Here is a 22,785-nt window from a genome sequence, read left to right as displayed (position 1 = left end):
ACCAGAATTTCAACGCCAATGTCCTTGATTAGAGAATAAGCGCTCAGAAGATTTCCTTAGGAGCTATGGCTATTTGAAAGGAGAATTTCAAAGTCAAGAGCACCTTTATCAATAAAGAACAGAACGTGAAGAAAAGAATAGATAAAACAGCAACCCCACAGGGTTTTACCTTCTAATATATTTTCCTTAAGGTTTAAGACAATGAATCCCCAATGCCTCTATCAGAAGGGATAGCTTTTGTTAACATATGGAATGAGACGATGTCTTCCAGAATCGATAATACTTGGCATCCCTGCTCCTGGTGCAAAGATTTTAAGAAATCAAAGACTTTGGTTCCTTATCTATAACTCGGTATTTTGCAGGATAAGAAGCCTGGTTTATCCTAACATTCTTCTGCAACATAGCATATAAGCCACCGACCAGTCACAAATATAGCAATGACATATATTTACATAATATCACATCTTTGTCAAAGAGGTGTCTGGCCACAATCACCCTCAACAACCAGCACGTGTCAAATGTAGAAAAGGTATTATTGAACCCATTTTACGGACCAGAAGTCATGGGTCAGGTATAGTAAGTGTCCTTCCCTAAGTCCCCGGATAGATTCTGGACTTTCTGATCACCCAAATGTCATCACAGCACGTTCTATAATAGAACTGGGATCATCTTTTTCTAGCTCCTATTTTTACAAAAAAGCACTTGCTCAAGGACCCAAAATAGGGCCAAAGAAGGGACCAGAACGGAGATATCCTGCCTCTCCATCTGCCAACACAGAAAGTAAATGGGACACCTAATCGGTTCTTTAAGATGTAAGAAGTACAGTGCGACGTACTGTTGTCGATGGAGGGTTTCTGCAGCAAGTTTGTAAGGTCTCATCAGAACGTGCTAATTGGCGACCTAACAAGGACATCCCCGTGGACGGTTCACACACTTGTGCACACTTCTCTGGGGCCAGACCTTGATTATGCTAATTCGGACACTCAGCAGAACTTGTCTGCATCCTGCAAACAGCCCCCAAACTGATCTTCCTGACTCATCTTGTTACCCTGCCATTCATCTCCATGCGATTGGCAGCGCCCTCTCTCTAAGCACAAATCTGATTGTGTTACTTCCTTTTCCACTGCTCCCCAGTGCCTGCAGGATATAACACAACCAGATACATGCACTGGGCACAGAAGAACCAGGCCTCTGGCCTCTGCTCATCGCCTCTGCTCCCTGTCTTCCTCTCTCTCCAGAGAACCTACATTCCCCCCTAGACCCTGTGCTTCTCTAAAGGAGCCCTGCTCTTGATTGCCTCAGGGCCCTTGCACATGCATCTCCTTTTGCTTCCAATTATAATGACAACTAATATTTTTTAATGCTTTGCAGGTCATAGTGATGAGAGCTTTTCATGTATTAGCACATTTTGATTTTTACAACAACCATATGAGGTAGGAACAGTTGTTCTCTCAACTTCAGAGATAAAGAAAGAATCTTAGGGATTTAGAAACTTGCTCAAGCCCACAGTGGCAGAGTAGGGTCTGGAATCCAATTCCACGTGACCTTTAAGCACTAGTTTTGGCACATGCCTCCCTGGAATTCCCTTTGAAGTATGAGTTTGGAAACCAGGGTGTTCAGAAGGAGCACGCTGACTCCTTCCTATTCTTTGACCCCACTCTGGTAAAACAAAATCCCCTCCCCCGCGTGAGCTCTACCTCTCTGCTCACGCACCACGCTGTGCTACTACGTCACAGTGCTTATCAACCTGGACCCTGACTGCACGCTTTCTCCCTTACCTCTCTCAAGGTCAGGTCTTGGGCAGGCTGTTTTATACCTTACTGTATCCCCCGCACTTAGCACAGTTCCTGGCCCACAGTTAACACTAAAACGTAGTAAGCCATCCTTAACTGCTCTGCCCAGTGGTTCCAAAGCATCAATTAGTCTAAAGCAAAATAAGAAAAATAAAGGTTATGTCATGAGCCTTGCCGAAAACTAAAGCTATTCAAACATTTTTATGTAGCAGTGTTTTAATTTATTTTAAAAAGCAAGGGTGAGCGTTACATCCTAAATCCCCAAAGTTTATTTGGAAATTTTACTGGTTTATGAAATTCAAAAATCTCGGAACTGCTAACCTGGTCAGTTACTTGCCCAGACTTGGGAACAGAGCTCCAGGGGGAGCCTGGTCTCTGCTCTCAGGCCAGTGCCTCTCCGTGGATCCTGTTACCAGCCTTTATCCAAAGTCTGACCTTCTCACTACAACAGTGCTCCAAGATTTGCCCAGCAGAATGGAGAAGAGCAGGCCATCTCCAACTTTATAAGTGTTTCTGGGACTATCTGTGAATTTAGGAGGGCTAGTAAGACAATCTACCTTTCAACCTGAAAAAAATACCTCTCGACTAAAATAAAGATACATTGCTTAAACAAAATAAGCACCTGATTTGTTGGGTGGAGAGGGGGATAGGCCCCAATGGAATGAAATAGCTCAGCTTATAAATTCTGGGAGCTGGAATTTGCTAAACTAGGTTAGCGATTTCAGATAAGTGAGCTGGGCTGGACTTTCCTTCTCCATCTGCCACTTGTGTACCAGAGTCGTAAGGTTGTCTGTTGTGTTGCCGAATGGGTTGCCAAGAATCCAAAATGAGTTCATTCTGAGATGAAGGAGGAAAACTGAAGTAGAGTGAGTCTATTAAAGCATTTTCATCTGACAATAAAAATGAGTTAATGGCTAAAATGTGTTTTCAAAATGTTTTAACACTACAAGTAATGGCACTCAAATGGGAATATGCTTTGAATATTCTCATTGATCATTAATACCATGGTGTCCCTCAAAAGGGCTTGGCATTCCCTGTGGAATTCAAACTGCTAGAGTCCAGTCATAAGACAATCCGTGGGAATTCTTCAAAAAAAAAATATATATATATATATATAGAGAGAGAGAGAGAGAGAGACCATTATGGAACAGAACGATAAAGTGCAGGTTTAAAATAGCCCTTTCAATATGTGAGCTCAGTTTTCTAAAATAAACTATTAACCTCATCATAGCTAATTTCCCCATAAACATCAATATTAAAGCAGCAAAAAGCCTCCAAGAAACGAGGGCAAAATCCGATTCTTTTTTAAGGAGTGAAAGTCAAAATGTCCCTCAATTTCAGATGTTTGTGAAGATGGAAACCATCCGACTGGGCTTCACTCTGGACCAGCCCACCGCTGGGAAGTCCTTAGTGAATTTGTTCCCTTCAACTTGTGAAATCAAGAACACAGCACGGTGATGAGCAAATGGGTTGGTGAACCTGCCCCTGCCCGACGAGGAGGGCCGACAGTCTCAGCCCACCCAGGCCAGGTCTGCCTAATTTCAAAGGGAAAGTGACCCCTGGTGGAACCAGCAACGGCTAGTCTTAGAAATGTCTTTTGTCTGGTGGCTAATTTATTCGACTTCTCTGGGATGGCTTCAGTTTAGAAACCAAAAGAAACACCAAGAAGTTACTTAAAATTTGGGCTCTCCAGACCCTCAATGATTTAAACACTGTCCATCCTCTTGGGTTATAAATCTCCTTTTTCCAGAATTCCCTCTTGGGTAAGCAGCTCGACAAGCAACCAGCCCCCCTTCCGCTCAGGGACGAGCTGCCGAGAGGTCCTGCTGGACGTGCTCTGGGTCAAACCCGCCTCCCCGACTCTGCTTCCCGGTCTCTGCTCCTCTCTCCTCCCTCAGCGTTCCTTCTGAAGCCTCCACCTCCATCTAACCTTCAGATGTCCGTCTCCACCTGTCTCCCCTCACACCTTTCCCGCCCTCCCAGGGGACACCCTCCAGACTCCCAGTTTTTGCCTGAAAGACTTCCGACGACTTTCCCAACCCTCGCCCCAAACTCGCCCTTCCTCCTCACCTCCAGGCGCGCAAATCTAAGTGAATTTCCTGAAAGCCCCGGGATTTGGGTTTGGATTTTAATACCTGCCGCAAATATCCCTCCCTTCCCTTAATCAGCAAAAGGCATCGTCATTCAAGCAATGGTATGAGCCGGAAACCCGAGTGTCACCTGAGATTTCTGTGCCCACGACACTCTCCACTCCCCCGACCCGTTCTCTGTCCCAGACTGTCCACGTCACTGTCACATCTCCCTGAGACCCGCCCCTCTCCATGCCTCCTGCTTGCCGCAGTATCTCCTTATCGCCTCCAGTCCCCATCCCCACCCCCACCCCCTCACCCCCACTGATGCAGCCCCAGATACCCTGAGCACCTCAGATCACGGACTCGTCGCCGAGCTTGTCACAGGAAATGCCACATGCAAAATGGATGCTGATGGGTTAAATCTCTTCCGTGTCTGTTACCTTATAATATAACATTAAAAAAAAAAAAAAAAGGGATTTTCTTCTTGTCTCTGCCTGTTTTCATTCCATGGGCAGCTGTGTCACACAACATTTGTGCTTGAAGCTTCTCTGCCTCCACGGTTCCCTGTCAGCATGTGAAATATGTCCTAGCAGGTTGATACAGACGGGGGGCGCTACTGGAAGAAATTCTTCTGGGAAGTGAAAGCCGCCTGGAGAATCCCACCCACCCCAGGGCTGTGGGATGACTTCATGTGTAAGTCTAGATTTTCAGATGTCCAGGTTTCTTAAACTGGGGCCCATCTGTATACCGAAGGAGATTTGGAATTGGCATGTCAAAGCATGATCTACTTCCCAGATCAAATTTATTTGGGGGGGCCGTGCAGTTGGAAAGTAAGAAATTAGGTAAGTGTCAAAAAGACCAACAAAAGGCATTTGGTGTACTAAAAACCTGAAGAATTTGAAGCCAAGGGAGGTTGTCATGCTGCATTCCATCTCAAGCATGAAGGGCACTGAAGGGCCTGAAAACTTCCCTTGAAACCTCACAGACAGGAGTGGTTCTGCTTTGGTTTCCAGTTTCTGAAGCCAGCCATCAGCTTGATTTCAAAGTATTGTCCCTAGCAGACCAAATAAACATTTTTTAATGATTTTTAAAAATTTATTTATTCATCAGAAAGAGAGAGAGAGGGAGTGCTCGCAAGCACAGGGAGAAGCAGGCAGAGAGAGAAGCAGGCTCCCCACTGAGGAAGGAACACTCTGCGGGGCTCCATCCCAGGACCCGAAGACAGATGTTCAACGGAGCCACCCAGGTGTCCCTAAACTAACATTTCCAAATAAATCCCTGGCTTGAACCCCCAAGCAAGTGATGAGGACCATCAGCCTAGGCAGGGACGGGAGAGGTGAGTAGGGAGGGTTTGCTGAGCACCAGGAGACGCGGCATCCAAGCCAGGTGCTTCCTGCGGCAGACTCCATGGCTGCGTGGGACATGGGGTTAGCTGGGGAGAAGGAAGGTGCATTTTAGCATCCATGCTTTCCAAGCTGGCTGTCAAATTAAGAGAAGTACAACTTTTTAAAACATGCTACTGAGGGCCATACCATCTGAGCCAGAGCTCCCTTTCCAGTTTCAGCTCTTTGAACACTATGTACTTGGGTGGCACCAGAATATGGACAGTGCCAACAGCTCTGGACTCCTTCTTGTTGTTTTCCCACCCCCACCCCCCCCTTGCTTATGTTACTCTGGTTGCCTGGACCGCCCTTCCTCTCTCTTCTGCCTGCAGATGTTCTGTCTTTCAAGATCCAAATCAAATAGCATGTCCTCCCAGAAACCTCCTACCTGACTCCCAGGCTAAATAAGCCACCCTCCTTGCTGTGAGTTCTTTCAAGCGCTGGGTCTTCTTCATTCTCAGAATGTCACCCGTTTCAATCCACCCTCCCTCCTCCTCCCCACGGGGCACCAAACGCAGGTCCCGCACAGCACACAGCCCCTTCCCTTAGGTCTGCTGACACAGATCGGAAGAATGAGACGAGCAGTCACGGCATAGGAACAGCACTGAGATGTCAGCTGGGAATCCACTCCACAGAGAAAATAGTCATGGGTACAGGGAAGAGGTCACAGAAAAAGAAGCATTTCCCAAAATAGAAATATCTCTGGGTGCCTGCCTCTTTTGTTTTACGATCGCAGATGACTTCAAGAATCTGATGGATGTCAGCCTTCTCGGGGAAATGCACACATCCACTGACCCACTTTATTATTATTATTATTATTATTATTATTATTATTTTTGCATGTAATTCCAGGAGGTACTATAAACACACCGAAGCCTGGCAATGGAAATTCTTCACCTACTTTAAAATCACTGATTTCAGTGTATAGGCACAAGTGTATAGGACAAGGCAGGTATCTTCACGTGTGTGGATCGTGGACCACACTGGAAAGTAAAGAGTCATTTGGTGGGAATGCCATGTGTTCTGGACACCTTGGGCAAGTCCTTCTACCCTTCTGAATGGGAGTTTTCCTCATCTGTAAAATGCCAATCATAACACTTCCTTTGCCAGGTTGCTATTGAGGAAATGAAGGTAATGCCGATTAGGGGGATTAGGTAGCTGGAGGGGTATCCGGCCGGCCGCCAGCCCCTGACAAGAGATACTCGGTTCCTGCACCTCCTGTCGTGCAGACCAGAAACTGCAGCCACAACGCAAACAAGTCATTTCCCTTTGAGCAATAAATACGGCGCTGCTGTTTCTGGGCAAGAAGAAAGCCCACTCAGATCACCGCCTCCATGAGGACGTGAAGCCAGGTGCTGCACGGCTGCTGCGCGCTCCCGGCCTGGCTATTAATCACACAAGAGCCCATTTATGACAAATACAGGTCCCTCCCTTTGCATGACAAGGCGTATGGGTCCACAGAGCCCCATTATCCAAAAAAAACAGAGCATTGTGGGCGACGCAGGCGAAGCCGAGTGCACACACACAAGCGGACATTGTAAGGCTGTTTGCACAACCCCGCAGTGCTCCTCGAGGATTTCCTGCCAAGGCGACATTTAGATCTCACAGTCTGCAGCAGACGTTCGCTCATTCAACATGGCTTCGGGCAGTGGGCTGGAGAAGCCCGGGCGCGTGGCCCCCTCTTCTGGCCATCTCGGGAACTGCATGCCAGGGATGCTTGGCTGATGGGGCTCTCCAGATCCCAGCCTCTCCCCCCTTTCCCTTCTAAGTCTTGCAGTGCAACAGGCAGGAGCTTGGGGAGTCTGAAGAGCCTAGTTCAGACCTTGATGGTACCCTCTGTTAGCTTCAGACCTTGGACAAGTCAGATCCTACTCTCCTAGATAGAGTCCACTCTATTCTCCTAGATGGGAGTCCACAGCACTCATTTGCCTGTGGCCTGGTCTACCCTAGAGGACAGCAGGGCAGGGGGAGCCTGCCCATGGCCAGTGTGCAATGCACACTTGTCTCCGGGAGGGTGGGTGTTGTCCTTTGACCTCTGGGACTAGGAAAGGAAATCAACAAGCGCCTCCTGGTAATGTCGTTGCTCTAAACTGTAGCTGGCATTTAGAGCAGAAGCATGACTCTGTCTTGTGTCTCATCTCTGATGCTTTTTTCAAATTGCACCCCCCCCCCCCCCCGCTTGCTTTACATCATACACCCTGTCGGCAGAGGCGGCCGTCCTTGAACTCCTTCAGGTGAACTGTGATCTGCTTCCTGACTGCGGCTCTGCAAGGCAATGGCAACACGGAGTTGGGTTGAATCCCAGCTCGGCCAGCGTATGAGCTGGGTGGTCTTAATCAATGTTGCTTAACAACATTTATAACCTCCCTGAGTCAGAGTTTCGATATGAGTAAAACAGAGATTATTCCAACCTCTTCAAGGGTGGCTGTTGGAAATAATGAGACAGCCATAGCTAAGCAGCCAGATGCATGAACGGTAGCAGCCATAACTCACTACTACTCTTGTTCTTTTTATTGTTCCAACCACTGTTTTTAGTTCTGTCCTCCCTAGTTCTGTCCTCTGGGCCATGATGAAGAATTCCATTTTCCGCACAGTGATGGATATCCGTGAGGGTTTTCTTAGAGATGGAGGCGGACGGCTTTCAAATTCTTATCTGTCGCTTTGATCCTCTTGTTTGAACTCCCGACTTGTATCTAATCGACGACTTGACTCTAATAAACAGCTGAAACTGAATAGACCCAACATTACACTGGCCCTGCTCCAGTCTTCCCCAGCTCAGCCAGGGACAATTCAGATGCTCAGTCCAGACACTCAGTCCGAAAAGGCTGGTGTTATCCTAGACGTCTCTCCTTCTCTCATACCCCATAACCAGGCTAACAAATCCCATCAGCTATACTTTGAAGATGTACCTTGAATCCAATTGCGTCTCACACCCATCATCACCAGTGCGCTAGACCAAGCCACAAGCCATCACCTCTTGCCCAGAGTATCAGAGTCGCCCCTTAAAAAGATTTCCCAGCTTTGCTCTTGCCCGCTCTCAATCATTTGGTTAATTGCCTGTCTGGCAGCTGTAATGATGTTTTAAAGTTGCATCGTGTCACTCTGCTTAAATCCTTTTAGCAGTGCCCTATTTTACTTGGAGTAAGGTTAAAGATCCTTATCATAGTCCACAAGTACCTCTGTGATGGTATCTCAATGTGGTTCATCTCCTGCAACCTCCTCTCGTTCACTCTGCTTCAGCCACCTCTGCCTCCTCACCTTTTCATTTTTGAACTTACCACATGCTTTTCTGCCACAGGACCTTTGCACTTGCTAGTCCTTCTACCCAAATGCTTTCCTCTAATACATCTACATGGTTTTTCTCTAGGCCTCTATTCAGGGTTAATTTTTCAGTGGAGCCCAACCTAACCACGCAGTCCAAAATAGGATTTCACCTCACCTCACCACCACCCTCCCCAACCCTAGTCACTGTCTTTATTTTTCCAATCTCTATTACCATTGATATATGTACCTTCAACTCCTAGACTAGGGCCTGACACATAGTAGGAACACCACACATGGTCATTCATTCATGAACAGAACTCCCATGAGCCCATGGAGCTTCTCTGTCAACAAAAGCTATGTTTTTTCCTCCATATCCCTGAGGAAGAGAGGCTGTCAGGTCATGTGCATAAGAATGAGGGAGAAGTGGTCACTGCAGGGGATGGGGAAATGCTGGCCAGTGAGCATGGTCCTAATGAGGAACAGTATGAAGCTGTAAAACAGAAAGTATTTTGGAGGGGAGGGGAGGGAGGGAGAGGTCAGAAGACTCAGCTGAGGACTGATGATACAGGAACTCTGCAACCAGAGAGTGGGAGTAAGGACATTCCTGGGCAGACATGCAGCTTGACACCTTGGATAGGTCTGATGGTTATTGTGTCACCCAAGGCCTGAAGGACACAGGACATGCCATGGACCATAATGCCTCTGTAATGCCACCAAGTGCACAGAGAGCCATGGGCTCTGCATCCTAATCTCATTTTAGCCACTCATTTGCTGCAGAATCTTGGGGAAAGTCATTTCCCGGCTCTGAGCCTCATCCTTATCATCTGTTGCCCGCAAGGACTGGCCCAATGTACTGGGAAGTCCGCCCTGTCCGAGCGTCCTAGGATTTTATACAGTAAAAATGTGCAACAATTTCCAAATATGCATCCAGGCAACCTAATGTCAGATCACGAGCTGAGTTAATTAGAATGGGGGATGCACTTTCCATGTCACTCACAGCATTCCACACCGACAGCACTTTCTGCAAAAGCTGCCCTGGTCTTACCCCTCGAAGCCATTTGGGTTTCATGTTCTTTGGCAAGGACAGTGGCGACAGAACACCAGCACTTTAGAATGTCCCATGCTGTACGTGAATTGACCACTGCTGCCATCAGGGAGTGCTAGAATCACAGCAGTGATTCCGGAATCTGGCGGAATTCCGATACGACTCCATGGTCTGAAGCCCTTGAGCACGTTGTCATGAAACGCGTGGGGGTGCAAACTACAAATGATTTTCATATCTACAACAAAGTGGCCCCAAAGTAGCGCTATGCAGCCATGCTCGGACAGCCTGGTTTCATCTCTCCTGTGTCTCCAAAGATCTAATAGAACATTCTCTTATTCGACCCCTTTCCTTTGGAATTTGAGAAGAAACTGAAGATCTGCCAAGTCCCAGCCTGAGAAGCCCAAATCAGCTCTCGTCGCAACTGTAATAATAGTACAATTGTGACATCAGGGCCCTATGTTGGGGATAATTTGCAAACACCAAAGCTTTGTCTTTTGGCTTTCATATTTCAAAAAAAAAAAAAACAAAAAAACAAACAAAACAAAACAAAACAAAACAAAACAAAAAAAACACCACGTGATGACAAAGAAGTGATCTTAACACAGATCCCAAGGCTTTAGAAGTCTAGTTACATTGCCCAAGAAATGGCAGCATTTCATTGGAATAAGTAATAAGCTTTTTCAAAATTTCTAGGAAGTACTATTTTAGCGAAAGATTTTGTTTAGTTGGCAATACTCTACTGGTTCTGTTGGGTTACCTATCAATTTATATTCAATATAATTAAGCTGATACCCCATTGCCAAAGATTTCTAACACCACTGCTCACCCACGCCACTTGCTCCTGAGTTTAAATGACCTCTTCCTTCCGAGAACCCTAATATCCTCAATACCTAGCCAAGTCCTTCAGAGAGTAAGAAAGTTGGTGAATGGTCTAAGGAAGAAGTACATGAACATTTGCTTATTTTAGAGACCCATGCTCAGTAAGACTCCATTGCTGCAAAGCACAGTTCAGTGAGGGCAAGAAGCCATGTTCAAAGCCCACCATAAAGGATCGGATGTTCTAGGGAGGGCTGTGGTTTGTGTTCTGGAAAAGGGGAGCAGGAGGAGAGGTGACTTATCTGGGTTGGAATAAACTAGAAAGTTCTCATGTAGAAGGAAGCGTTGGAGTCTGGAGGAAGAAGCTCTCAGTGGACATCTGGCTACTGGTGAGACCAAGGAGCTGGATGGAAGCCAAGCCCAGGTCCCTCATTGTTGAAATCACACACTCTTGGCGAGATTGGGCATAAGGGATCTTGGGAGTGACAACTGTCACATGCTCAGCGTTGCGATCCCTGGGCAGACCCCAGTCTTCTGTTCATGATGAAGTAGTGGGACTGGTTTTGCTATAAGCATTTACTCCTGTTCTCAAGGTACTTCTCTGCCAAGTAGACTTCCAACCTCCACTGGTCAGGGGTGGGAGCCATGTCCCTTGCCCTCGGCTTCTCATCAGACCCCAGGAGCCCTCACACGCCACCCCTGCACATTCTAGTCATTCCTGCTTACCTGTCTGCCTCTCTTCCTAGAAGGTGAAAACCTCCAGGACAGGAGCCAAGACTTATGCTTGACTCCACAGCAGGCCGCTCGGGGAATACGTGTTCGCTAATAAATGAAAAAAAAAAAAAAAATGAGTGGAGACGTGATGGCATGAATGCCAAAATCGGTATCCAAGGTCTCCCGAGTCCCGGCCGTTTACTTAGAAAGAGAAAAAGGGAAGGAAAGAGGATCGGCAGGCAGGAGAGGGAGAGAGGGGGAGAGCGAGGGGGAGGAGAAAGGACGGAAGAAGGGAAGAAAGGAGAGAAGTGACGTTTCCCCGTTTCACCTAGTTTCATAAAGATATAACTAGTTCCTGGCCCAGGGAGACGCAGACAGGGATCTCATGCTATGCTTGAAAATTGAAAGAAAGAAAACTTGAGTCATCCGAAAGGCGAACTACAGCCTCCGGGATGCCCCAGTGGACTGAAGCCAGGCGGCAGGCTCTGAGATAGCCTGGGACTCGTTCGCCTCAAGAGGAGCCTGGGACCGGCCCTGCCTCGGGCCCTGCCAATGGGCTGCAGCGGCCCAGCTCGGAGAAGCCCAAGGTCAGGGACAGAAATGACAAAATAACATGTCTCAGGGCTGTAATTCCCATCTGTGGAGGCCTCTTTGTTTTTTAAAGATTTAATGTATTTATTTATTTTGAGAGAGAGAGAGAGGGAGAGCGTGGGGGAGCTGGGGGAGGGGCAGAGGGAGAGAGAATCGTAAGCAGACTCTCTGCTCTGCGTGGAGCCCGACATGGGGCTGGACCTCAGGACCCTAAGATCATGACATGAGCCAAGATCGACAGCCAGACGCTCACTGACTGAGCCACGCAGGCGCCCCCATGGAAGCCTCCTTGACTCAAAATTCTTGCCCAGTGAGAATGCACCCCCCCCCCCCCCGGCAGGTGGGTTGGCAGGAGGAGTCCCGGCTCAGGGGACGAGGGGCCACTTTGGTCACCTTTCCTACCACAGGTCACTGCCCACACAGAGGGCTCTGAAACTGAAATCCTGGGGGCTCCAAAGACCACTTGGGCCATCCCCTGCTTCCGCAAATCCTCATGGTCAGATGACCACAGTCACAGTCAATGATCAGTCAGTGATACTCCCACGTTCCATGCTGTTTTAAGCTTGCCCACAAATTATCTCATTTGATTCTCACGACGCCCTTCAAAAGCAGGTACCTTGTTTAGTTTAAAGAATTGTGAAAGTGGTGTCTTCCTGCTCACACAGAGCTTTTCTTGGAGCTTTTCTTTGGGCAAAAGCAAGAGCCTGCAGTTAACAGGCTCTCCACTAAGAGGCATTCTCGGCCCATGTTAGAATTGCCAGACCAGGTCAGGGTAGGGCCTTTGTACAAAGCCAGAAGTTGTAAAAAGAACAACTCAGCAGGATAGAGTTCAAAGTCCTGGATATTTTCTAAACTTTATTCCTGTCCTCTTCGTAGTAACAAGTGTTCAGATTCGAGGCTGTATGACCCAATGCTTACTTAATACTATAATTTACTTAATTCCCGTTCAAGGTCACTTCCAAAGCACTGATCTTAACCAGACTGCCGACAGGGGAGCCATGGCAATTGGGGGAAATAAAATCAATAGATTCCACCTTTTGGGTAAGTAATCAGCCTCCCCATCTGCTCTCGCTAATTTCCCAAGTCACGTTTTCCTCCAGGGGAAACATGGCTTGTGGCTGAATCACCTTGACTCCAGCTGGAATGCAAGAGAAAGAAAAAAACGGAAGGGGGTGGAGGGGAAGGCTGAAATTCTATCCCAAGCTCATCAAAATGAGTTTCTCTAGTTTACTTTGGCACACCTGAAAAACCCTCTGGAAGTGTAAATTAGGACAGCGGGAGATCCTCCATTAGTGACGGTCCTGTACCCCAGTGTGAGGCTGTTTTTACACCCACGGACAAAGTTGCTCTCACAGAGAGAGGATGCTCTGCAGGAAATCCATAATACACACAGACCCCAGCAAAGTCGCAGAGGGACTTCCCTGTTTGGATGGATCCACCAAGACCACAGTTAAACCAAACAAACAAACTCACCGAGTTTATCTCCAGATTTACGCTCAAGGCCAGCCCCACTCTCGATGACTCAACCACGCGCTATCCTGATTTCAACTTGACCCTGCAGCTGGGGTTCCCAGGCTGGTGTCCCTGGCCGCAAATGACGGTGCTTGAGAGCTCTGCTCTCCATCTGCTCTGGGGCTCGCCGCCCCGCAGACGCTTGATAGGGTTTCGGTTGCATTTTAGTCCCACTTGAAGATGACAAATGTATATGCCAATACGAAGTCTGAGGCTGCCCTGGGGTCGGGACCAGCTGAGAAGCCCGCTAAATGAAAGGACTCCAGTCCTGTGGTGCCCAGTGGAGTGTGGGAAGCACCTGCGAGAGACTGGGGAGACACCAGCTCACCTTCCCCGACCAGCCGGCGGCCTCGGCCATACCCTGGAGAAGTCCCGCCCTAGACTAAGAACTGGAAGTTCCAGCGTCAAATCCCCTTTTCACCCTGTAGCTCACAAGCAAGCTCTTGTTGTAGGACGAAGAAAATCAGAAGTTTCTCCTGTACTGATTTAACATGTATTTTGTTTTATGAGCGTTTCATTTATTGATCCCACTTGGCACACATGGAAGTTCACAGCATCATCGGGGACAGCGTTTGCCGAGCCCTGCTGTGGGCCAGGTCTTGGCCTAAGTGCTCTATACACAGGATCCCGATTCTGGAGCCTGGGACTGGATAGGTGGGAAGGTTTTTATTCTCCCCACTGTGTTCACACTGCCTCCTACTTCCCCCAGCCTCAGTCTATTCACCTAAAAAAAAAGATCAAGCAGAAGCTAGACCAGCTAATCTTACAGATTCCTCTAAAGAGTAAGCTTTTCTTTTTAATTTCTAAAAAAGTATTTATTTATTTATTTAAGAGAGAGAGTGAGAGAGGGAGAGCACACAAGCAGGGGTAAGGGCAGAGGGAGAGAGAGAATCTCAAGCAGGGTCCCCTCTGAGCACAGAGCCTGATGCAGGAATTGATCCCACGATCCTGAGATCATTACCTGAGCCAGAATCAAGAGTCGGATGCTTAACTGACTGAGCCACCCAGGAGCCCCTAAACAGTAAGTTTTTATGAAATTTCGAAGGCAAAACTCTATATAAGCATTCGTTAAAATAGAAAACCCAGGCGTTTTAATGAAATGCTTATTTAAGAAAAAAACAAAAAACAGAAATCAGCTCAGTGTATGCAGCGATACTTAAGCTGGCCCCCCAATATTTGGTCTGTTACTGCCCACGCAGCTGGCACCTCAGAACCGCGCCCAGTGACTCCCCCCGGGGGGTTCAGACCAGCCACTCAGCAGTTCAGCACTGGCCCCGGCAGGACCCGCGAGGGCACAGGCGCATGTGGCCAGCGCCACCTCCCTGCCCTCTGCCGGGGAGCACGTTGGCATGGCGACGCCTGAGCCTGTCTTCCCTGGCTCCCGCCCTTCCCTTTCAGGCTATTATCACTGTGTGAGATCTTGCCCCAGAAGAACAGAGAAGTCCTGAGGGTGAGCTCTGATGTCAGGGGAGAACAAGTGAGTCTTTGTCGGACCTTCAAGGAGAGGAGGCCCGGCCCGGGGCTCATGGTGCACACAGAGGAGCCTGTGCTCTCTCACTGCGGCCCAGCGGGCCTGCTCCAGTCCTGCCTGCGCGGTGGGGCCTCCACGGCACATCCGGAGCCCTCTGCTTCCCCCCACCCTGACATGGAGCTGGACGAAGTGGAGGGAAGCCCATCGGGTGCTCTCAGGCCCGCCCATACCAACACCCACAGGCGCTCCCAAGCCATCCCTCTCTCCGGGGCTGTTCCCCCCGTCCTGTTCCCAACGACTCCCTCATCCCTCCATCACCCCAGTGGAGCTCCTTCTCCTCCTCATCACCCGACATCCTGCCTCCATCCCCTCCTGGCCATCACGCCCACTTGGAACCACCCCGGTGGCCTGAGCAGCCTTGGGGCTCAGGGCTCTCTCCGGCTGTCTCCAGCCTCCTCATATGTTCTGATGGCCACATGATGCCCCACGTCTGAGGCTGAGCTGCTCAACACTGTTGCTGACCTAGGCTCCAAATTGCCTTCCTTTAGGACCAGATCTGCACTCGGAAGACGCTTAATAAGCAGCTCTTCAGTGCTAGAAACCACAGTGCATCCCCAAAACTTACTTTTAATATAATATTCAACAAAGGCTTCAGATCAAAATAAAACCAGCTAACATGTGCTTACCATGTGCTGGGCACCACCCGGAACAGACACCTAGACTAGCTCCTCGAACCAGCACGATAACCCTGAATGGCAGGTGCCGTCGACTTTCTCCCTCTACAGACAAGGAAACTGCTGGAGGCGAGATGTGGTCACTGACCGAACTCAGCAACTAGCGGGAAGGCCAAGAGGTTTCTGACCCAGATGGCGTGGCTCCGGTCTGAGCTCCGAACCCTAAAGTGACTCCACGTTCCTGAGCCAAACCTTGTCTGCGGTCCTCGCCCAAGGCACAGTACCACGTCATTCCCCCAAACTCGGACACGTGCCTTTGCAGATGGCATCACATTTCCAGGCTCCAGGAACCCCTTGAGATGGCAGCAGCATGTTGGGTTTCCCTGTTCCCCTTCTCCCTGGAAGGGCCGCACGGTCCGGAGAAGAGCCAGGTGGGGTGCTGGGGGTGAGCTCTGTGGAGGACACACGTCCTGAGCCTGCTTTCCGTGGTAACAAATCTCTCTTAGATGACTACTTCCCATTTGCAGTCAGATGATTGCAGATCAGATGAAGTCCCCATCCTGGGCCGCCAGGCCGGCAGTTTCCAAGTGCCAGAGAAAGGCAGGCTCACCCTCGGGGCTAAGCCAAGCACCCCAAGCTGATTCTCCTACCTTCCAACAGAGGGGAGGAGCACAGGGCTGCAGGGAGCTGGAAAACCAGAAGAAGGAGCAGAACAGGGGTGGGGGCCGCGCCAGGGCTCAGGGCATCGGGGTGGGGGTGGGGAGGTAGGCCGAGCCCTTTTAGGCTGAGAACCACTTGGGTGTTCGGAGGTCCCGGAGGATGGAGGCCTGTCAGTTGAGGGGTCCAGGTTCTCACCTTCCAGAGGCGCTTCCTGGTGGGGTGAGGCAGACGTGAACCCCACCCCCCCACACACACTGGGGTCCTGCAAGGCTGAGTGCAGACCCAGCATCATTCAAGGACTCTCTCTGGGGTCAAGTTCAGAAATGAAAAACTCTGAACCATCAAGCCCAACTGCCTCGTAGTGACGATGGAGGAGGGAAGCAGTGTCCAAGGTCAAATGGTCAATTAGGACCACAGCCTGGTCTAGAACCCGAGTTAACCCTGATGCCACAGCCGTCCTTTTGGTCCTTCCTTTTCTCTTTCTTCCCCTTCTTTTCAAATTTCACCTTCTGTCTGTTAAGGGCATCCAGAGGAAATGCTTACTTGCCCTGAAAAAGCCAGGGCTGTGGAGTGAAAAGGGACGGAGAAAGCTCGCGGTGAGGTATTTCCTTAGAGGGAGAAGAGAAGAATTCCATATGCTCTGTCTTCCACTCAGCCTAACCCATCAGGAAGAACACACAGATGTCCCTCAAAGCAAGAGATGAGGAAGCCCCAGCTGATTCTCCTGGCTCTCCAGCAGGAGAAACGGAGATGGGGCGTGCGCCATGCGGCTGCCCGTGTCTCCCAGAGACTCCAAACTGAGCAAACCATCCCTCCCTAAGCTGCTTGCTGTTGAGATGTTTAAGCCTACTAGGAATGAAGGAGTGCCTGGCTGGCTTAGTCAGTATAGTATGCTCCTCCTGATCTTAGGTCATGAGTTTGAGCCCTACATTGAGTGCAGACATTGCTTACAAAAAAAAAAAAAAAAAAACAAACCACCCCGGGAGTAAGCCGACTGAAAATGGGACAAGGTTCGTTTCAGAGATGGCTCTGTAAGGAGGGAAGGGTCCCTAGTGCCCACAATGAGAACCTATTGTTTTATCAAGTAGTGAGCTCCCCGTCCCTGGAAGCAAGTAGACAGACGCCTGCTGGGCAAGCTGTAGAGAGTTTGCTGACACCACAGGGATCTGGAGTGGACTCTGTGGTGAGAGGCCACTGCTCTGCCCAGTGCTGCCTTTCAGAGCTCCAGGTGGGAGCCATGTCCAAGGGTGATTCTCTGCTGCTCCTCTCTGTGCCGTCAGAAGGGCGGCACAGCACGCGGAGCAAACAAGGGGACAACAGGCAGACAGCCTGACTCCTGACCGCCTCGTCGTCGCGGGCCTTGGACAAGCTGCCCCGTGGTTGAGTCTCCGTGTCCTCTTCTGTCCGTGGACATCCTGGGGTGCGTGTGAACCCCCGGTGCTGGGAAGCACACAGATCGCAGCACACCCAGGGAGCGTGCAGGTCGGCAAGGCCACCTCTACCCCATCCACTCCTCTCCCAGCCGGCTCGTGTGGCTGGAGGGCTTCCGCGCTGGGCTGCTAGGCTAGCATAGGTTCTAAGCAATACACGCCTGAGTGTGTGTGTGTACACACATACCTGTATAGACACAGAGTGTACACATATATACGTGTGTCTGGATACACACACACACACACACACACATTTACATATATATATATATACACACACACATATTGTTTCCCCCCTAAGAGGAAGCTAGAGAGACTGACATAGTTCTAAACCTCTCTGGCAGTTTTCATGGGGAAGCAACAGACCTAGTTTTCTGGAAAGCTGAATTTGCCTACCAGAGAGCGCCGGTGGGAGCTACACCATCTTCACCATCACATCAGTGTTCCTGGAAGACGGGGATGGACTCCTCCTCCTCCTCTCTCCACTTCTTTCCGTGGTCCCTGTCAGCCTAGCCCACTCACTGACACCTCCACGGGGTCAGAGGAGAGAGAGCGACTCAAATTAGTCAATCGGATTATTTTTAGTCACTGTTGGGAACAAGGTGGCAGCCTGAGGAGGCAGCTACTAATGGGTTCTCAAAAGCAGACTGGAGGCATTATCTTCGTGGTGTTCACTGTGGCGATTTCCTCTCCATTCCCGCCACCGATATTCGAATGTTGGCCTGTATTTATACGGTGCCATTCCGTGCTGAGGGTGTCTCTTGCCCAGCTCCCCACTCCTACTCACGCTTCAATGCCCAACTCACTGGGCCCCTCCTGGAAGTCTTCCCTGACTTCCCTGGGCAGAGACCATGCTCCCTTTCTGCACTTTCACAAAACCAAAAACAAAAAGAAAACAAAAATAAAGACAAAATTTATTTATTAATTTATTTATCTGGGGTTGGGGGCACAGGGAGAGAGAGCCTCTTAAGCAGACTCCCTGCTGAGCACAGAGCCTGACACAGGACTTGGTTCTGTGACCCCGAGATCATGACCTGAGATGAAATCAAAGTCAGACAGGCTTAACCAACGGAGCCTCCCCGGCGCTCCTCCCTCTCTGTACTTTGTTCGGGCATGGGGCTCCTGCCCATGATCTGTGTCTGTGACTGCTGGATCCTCAGTCATTGTCACGAATGTGACCTCCTTGGAGGGGTGAGCACGTTTCATTTGTCTTGATGAAGTTTCCAGGCCTAGCATAGCGTCTGTCCCACGCTAGGGACTCCAGCATTCCTTGCCCAGCGACTGTGTCCTTTCCAAAGAGAACATTCTTTTTGTCCCCTTCAACTAGGAGAGGGTTAAGAGATGGCTATTACCTATTTGCTTTCTAACTGGAGGAAAATGTATCAAGACCTAAGTTCCACCATTCCCGCTAGAACAGCACAGGCTTTTGCCAGCCACTCTCCAGTGAGAAACAAGGCTCGTGCTCTAACCATGTCCCAGCAACGTGTGCACTCAGGCTGCACATGAACCGGCCAACACTTACCATTCATGAGGACGACAGAAAGGGCCGCGTATGCATCCGCCTAGATGACTACCTCATTCTCTCCATCCGTACGAACCTACTTAACATCCGAGGAAACTCTGATCTTACGATTCTATAAGAAGTGCGTATAAAATAAGCCCTTTAAAAACCAACCGATTTTGATAGATCAGAATAAATTTAGGGTCAATAAAATTAGACCCTTTGCCTCAAGACTCTTTACAGGTCTGAGCTGCCCTCATGTGGACTCAAGGTGGGTGTTCGAGGCCCCCAGCGAGACTTCCATCCTCCCCTTCTGACTGGGACCCTCGGACCTGCCTCACCTCATGCTCCACAGCCACAGTGACTGACAGGTGCAGCGTCTCCAACGGGCAGCCCTGGCTTACCCCTTTCCTTTGCCTGGGAACTCCCAGCCCCTTCCCTGTCATTGCGCACCCTACCTGCGGCTCACCTGTCTGACTGCTCTTCACTCTGCGACGGAGTGGAGACGGTCCCCTTTATGTGGGTCAGCAGCCTCTCCTCAGGCTCCCTCATACCCACTCTTATTACAACACAGACAGTGTCATCTAGTCCCTAGCAGGTCTCCCAGGAAAACTGTCAACCCCTTGAGGGCAGGGAGCCAATCTAGACATCATCTGTAGCCACTGTCTACACCGACACTCACGCAGAAGAAGCACTCAAATCTTTGCTGAACGAGCTGGTCCCCTCTCTATCCCGAAGGCAAGACTTGGTAACACACTATGTGAATGCACTCCAAGAAACCGGGTAGAAGTGACCTGTGGGAGGTTCCGATGGGAAATGCCCACTCTAGCAAACTGGTTCCACAGGGACCGATTTAGAACAGTGCCTCACTTTGGCCTAACTTGTCAGTGCAACTTTTGCAAGCAGCCTGACCGGGGGCTGGATCATGGGCTCCTAGGGCAGGGCTGCATCTCATTCATTCGTTCTGGAGTCTGCGTACCGAATGCCCAATATGGGTTTTTGACTGGATGCCTTATAATCTATGGGATGAGACCATCTATCCCTTCTTCGACTTTAGGATGCTTCAGGAATGGGGAGATGATCTGGGGACGGGAGAAGGATCTCTGGAAAGGCCAGCCAGCCCATAAAGCCCAAGACCTTACAGGTGCATATGAGGCCCTACGCGATCTGATTGATTTCTCTACCTTCACCTCCTTCCCCTGTCCCCTCATGCCTCTTGCTCCAGTCCTACTGGCTGCTTGCCATCCCTTAAAGCCCAAGCACATTCCCCCCTCAGGGCCTTTGTTCCTTCCATCCTCACTCCCTCACTCTGTTTGGGTCCTACTCCAATAATGCCTAAGCAGGGAAGCCTTTCCCTGGATCCTGTTCCCGCTTAACCCACTTTCCATCTCTCTGGTTTGGCTTTATTTACTTATGTTTTCCTGATTTATTTTTTTTCCATAACATTTAACACTGCCTGATATAGTGTACATATGTTTACTTGTGGACCATTGCACGATCCCACGAGAATGCAAGCCCCATGAGAACTACGGTTTGTTCTGTGCTGTAGCCCTAAGACCAAGAATGTCACCTGCCATGTTCTTCACGCTCCCAACACCCGTGAAATGGATGGCTGGGTGAATGAGTGCCTAAAACTTCTAGACACATAAGGCACAATGTTCTAATAGAACCCGATGGGGGACCAAAGCTATATTTAAGTAATTCTAAATGAGATTGGGGAAGATAAGGAGCCTTTTTTTTTTTTTTTTTTTAAGGAAGAAATTATCTTCTTTGATTCTGATCACAAGGGTACAACATAGGGCATATGGTCCCCATCTTACTGGTGGGGAGACAGAACCCCACCAATTTAAGGTGATTTCAGCAAAATCATGGAACTAATAAATAGCACAACTGAGGTTTGAAATCAGGTCTGATTCCAAAAGCTCTTCTTTTTCCTCTACTTTATACTGTAGCCTGGTGGCCACCCTAGAAAAAGGAACCACAAGAGGAAGAAATGAAGGGAGCCCCAGATAATCCTATCCCCCTCAAAGAGTGAGCATGTGGTGTCAGGAACAAGTCTAGGATAAAATGATCCTGGGAACTGGGACTGGAAACCACCCGAGAAATCCAGTCTTACCTTCTCTGCTGAGCTCAGCTATATGAAATGCTTCTGCTTTTAGTTCTCAAGGGAACTCAAGACATCTAGATGTGAGGAAGAGCGTTAGGACAGAGGACAGCAGAAGGGAAGCCCAGCAACTGGACGGAGATGAACAGGTACAAAGCCACCTCAGGGTGTTGGCATCTCCTTTGTGATTCCTGATCCTGTCAGGGTGGGTGCCATAGGCCAGCTTAAGGAAATGTGCTAGAACACCAGCACCTGGGGCGCTGAGCCCCTCAGTAGATCTTTAGTCATCTGGGAGGGGTGTCGGCTCATGTCCAGTCCAAGTTCAATGAAGAAGTTCACGGAGGTGTGGCCCCGCCCTTGCAGATAAGAAGTATCCATAGTGAACGGGGAGGGGGTGACAGAAGAGGGAGGGAGGAAGAGCAAAGAACCCATGTGTTGGAGGTAAGGCGACCTGCCGCTGGAGCAGTGCGGTTGTCTTGGATGCTAACTGCACAAATGGAAAATGCCTCAAAAGATGTTATAGCGAGTGTGACGCAAGCCAGACCTCTTGCCTGAGACCCAGATCTTGTCCTGGGTTTGCTAATGAAGGCCATCTCCTGCTCACCTAAATCTGCGTGACTGGGATAGACAGAATGGATCCTGGAGCATTCTTCCTCCCCAATGAATTCTGCATGGGACAGTATCCTAGAACTACAGTTCCAGTCTGCTCTCTGCTGCCTACGGTTCTAAGCTATTCTAGTTCATGCCTCACATTCTCCAGACCAGGATAAAAACAGCTCCCACTCAGAAGGCAGGTGTAGAACCCAGGCACCTTTAACCACTTCAAAACTATATCTTTGGGTTTTTTTGTTTGTTTGTCTTGTTTTGTTTTTCCTCCTTTTATGTGTATGTGGTGTTAGGAGGCATGACTTTTTTTTTTTTTTAATTTAAATTCTATCAGCCAACTTTCAGTATATTATTAGAGGAAGCACAACTTCTAATCAAAGATGACGAATCTGGTGAAACGACCTCCCCTCACGCTTGCTAGTGTTCTGGAAGCACACCTACCCCGCATTCTCTCCACCAGCTGTGCTGCTTATCCCTGTGCTGTGTGCTGGAACCCGAGTCATTTTTTTCTTACCTAGAGCTCTCTCTTGTGATTCAGGTTCACCCGTCCAGGCTGATGGGACAAAGCAGCTGGCAAGTCTGGGCTCCCAAACCAGGGCTATGGCCCCCTAGAGTCCTGTCGTTTCTCCGTAGTCAAGTGAGTGTTAATCTGTTAAAGGGAATGCAAGTCATGTTACTTTGAGAGGCCATTTCCTGTTCTCTTCTAGAAAGAATACATGTGTTAAGAAGAGCAGAGAGAATACCAGAATTACAGATGACCAGGCCTACAAGAAACTGATGCAATCGCCACTTGTGCAATGCTTTCATCTTGTAGTTTGGGAAACTGAGGCTTAGAAGCAAAGAGCCTCATTCAAGGACTCGGCCACTTGGAGAATTCAAATTGGAATAGGCCTCTGAGTCGCTGGCCTTCGGAATTTTTTAAAAAGTAGCTCGGTGGTCAGGCTGACTTCTCAAACAAGTGGTCAGCGACCCTGGTTGGGAAGTCTTTTTTTTTTTTTTTTTTTTTTTAAAACAGATTTTCAAAAAGGGAGGTGGGACTTTTTCCAGATTGCTTTTTTTTTTTTTTTTTTATAGTTTTGCCCCTGGGAGCTAAATGAGTGAAGCAGGCCTGTGTTTGGGATTGCTCTATTTCCCATCAGAAAAAATATTA

The 22,785-nt window shown here is 49.1% G+C and overlaps 1 protein-coding gene across 2 annotated transcripts in view; it reads right to left on the bottom strand.

Annotated features, from left to right (window-relative positions):
- Positions 1-22,785, bottom strand: part of CYRIA (CYFIP related Rac1 interactor A) — a 104,999-nt gene that overhangs the window by 37,191 nt on the left and 45,023 nt on the right. The window contains exons 3-4 of one of the 2 annotated variants that reach the window (XM_059132600.1): positions 22,150-22,284; positions 11,099-11,194 (exon numbers count right to left, since the gene is read on the bottom strand). The gene's annotated coding sequence lies outside the window, so the exon portion shown is untranslated. The remainder of the gene's footprint in view (positions 1-11,098; positions 11,195-22,149; positions 22,285-22,785) is intronic. The other variant, XM_059132601.1, reaches the window with a different exon arrangement.

Source organism: Mustela lutreola, chromosome 9, assembly GCF_030435805.1.
Source record: "Mustela lutreola isolate mMusLut2 chromosome 9, mMusLut2.pri, whole genome shotgun sequence".
NCBI lineage: Eukaryota > Metazoa > Chordata > Mammalia > Carnivora > Mustelidae > Mustela > Mustela lutreola.
Note: the sequence above shows the minus strand (reverse complement) of the source record. Positions and strands in the feature narration are given on the sequence as shown.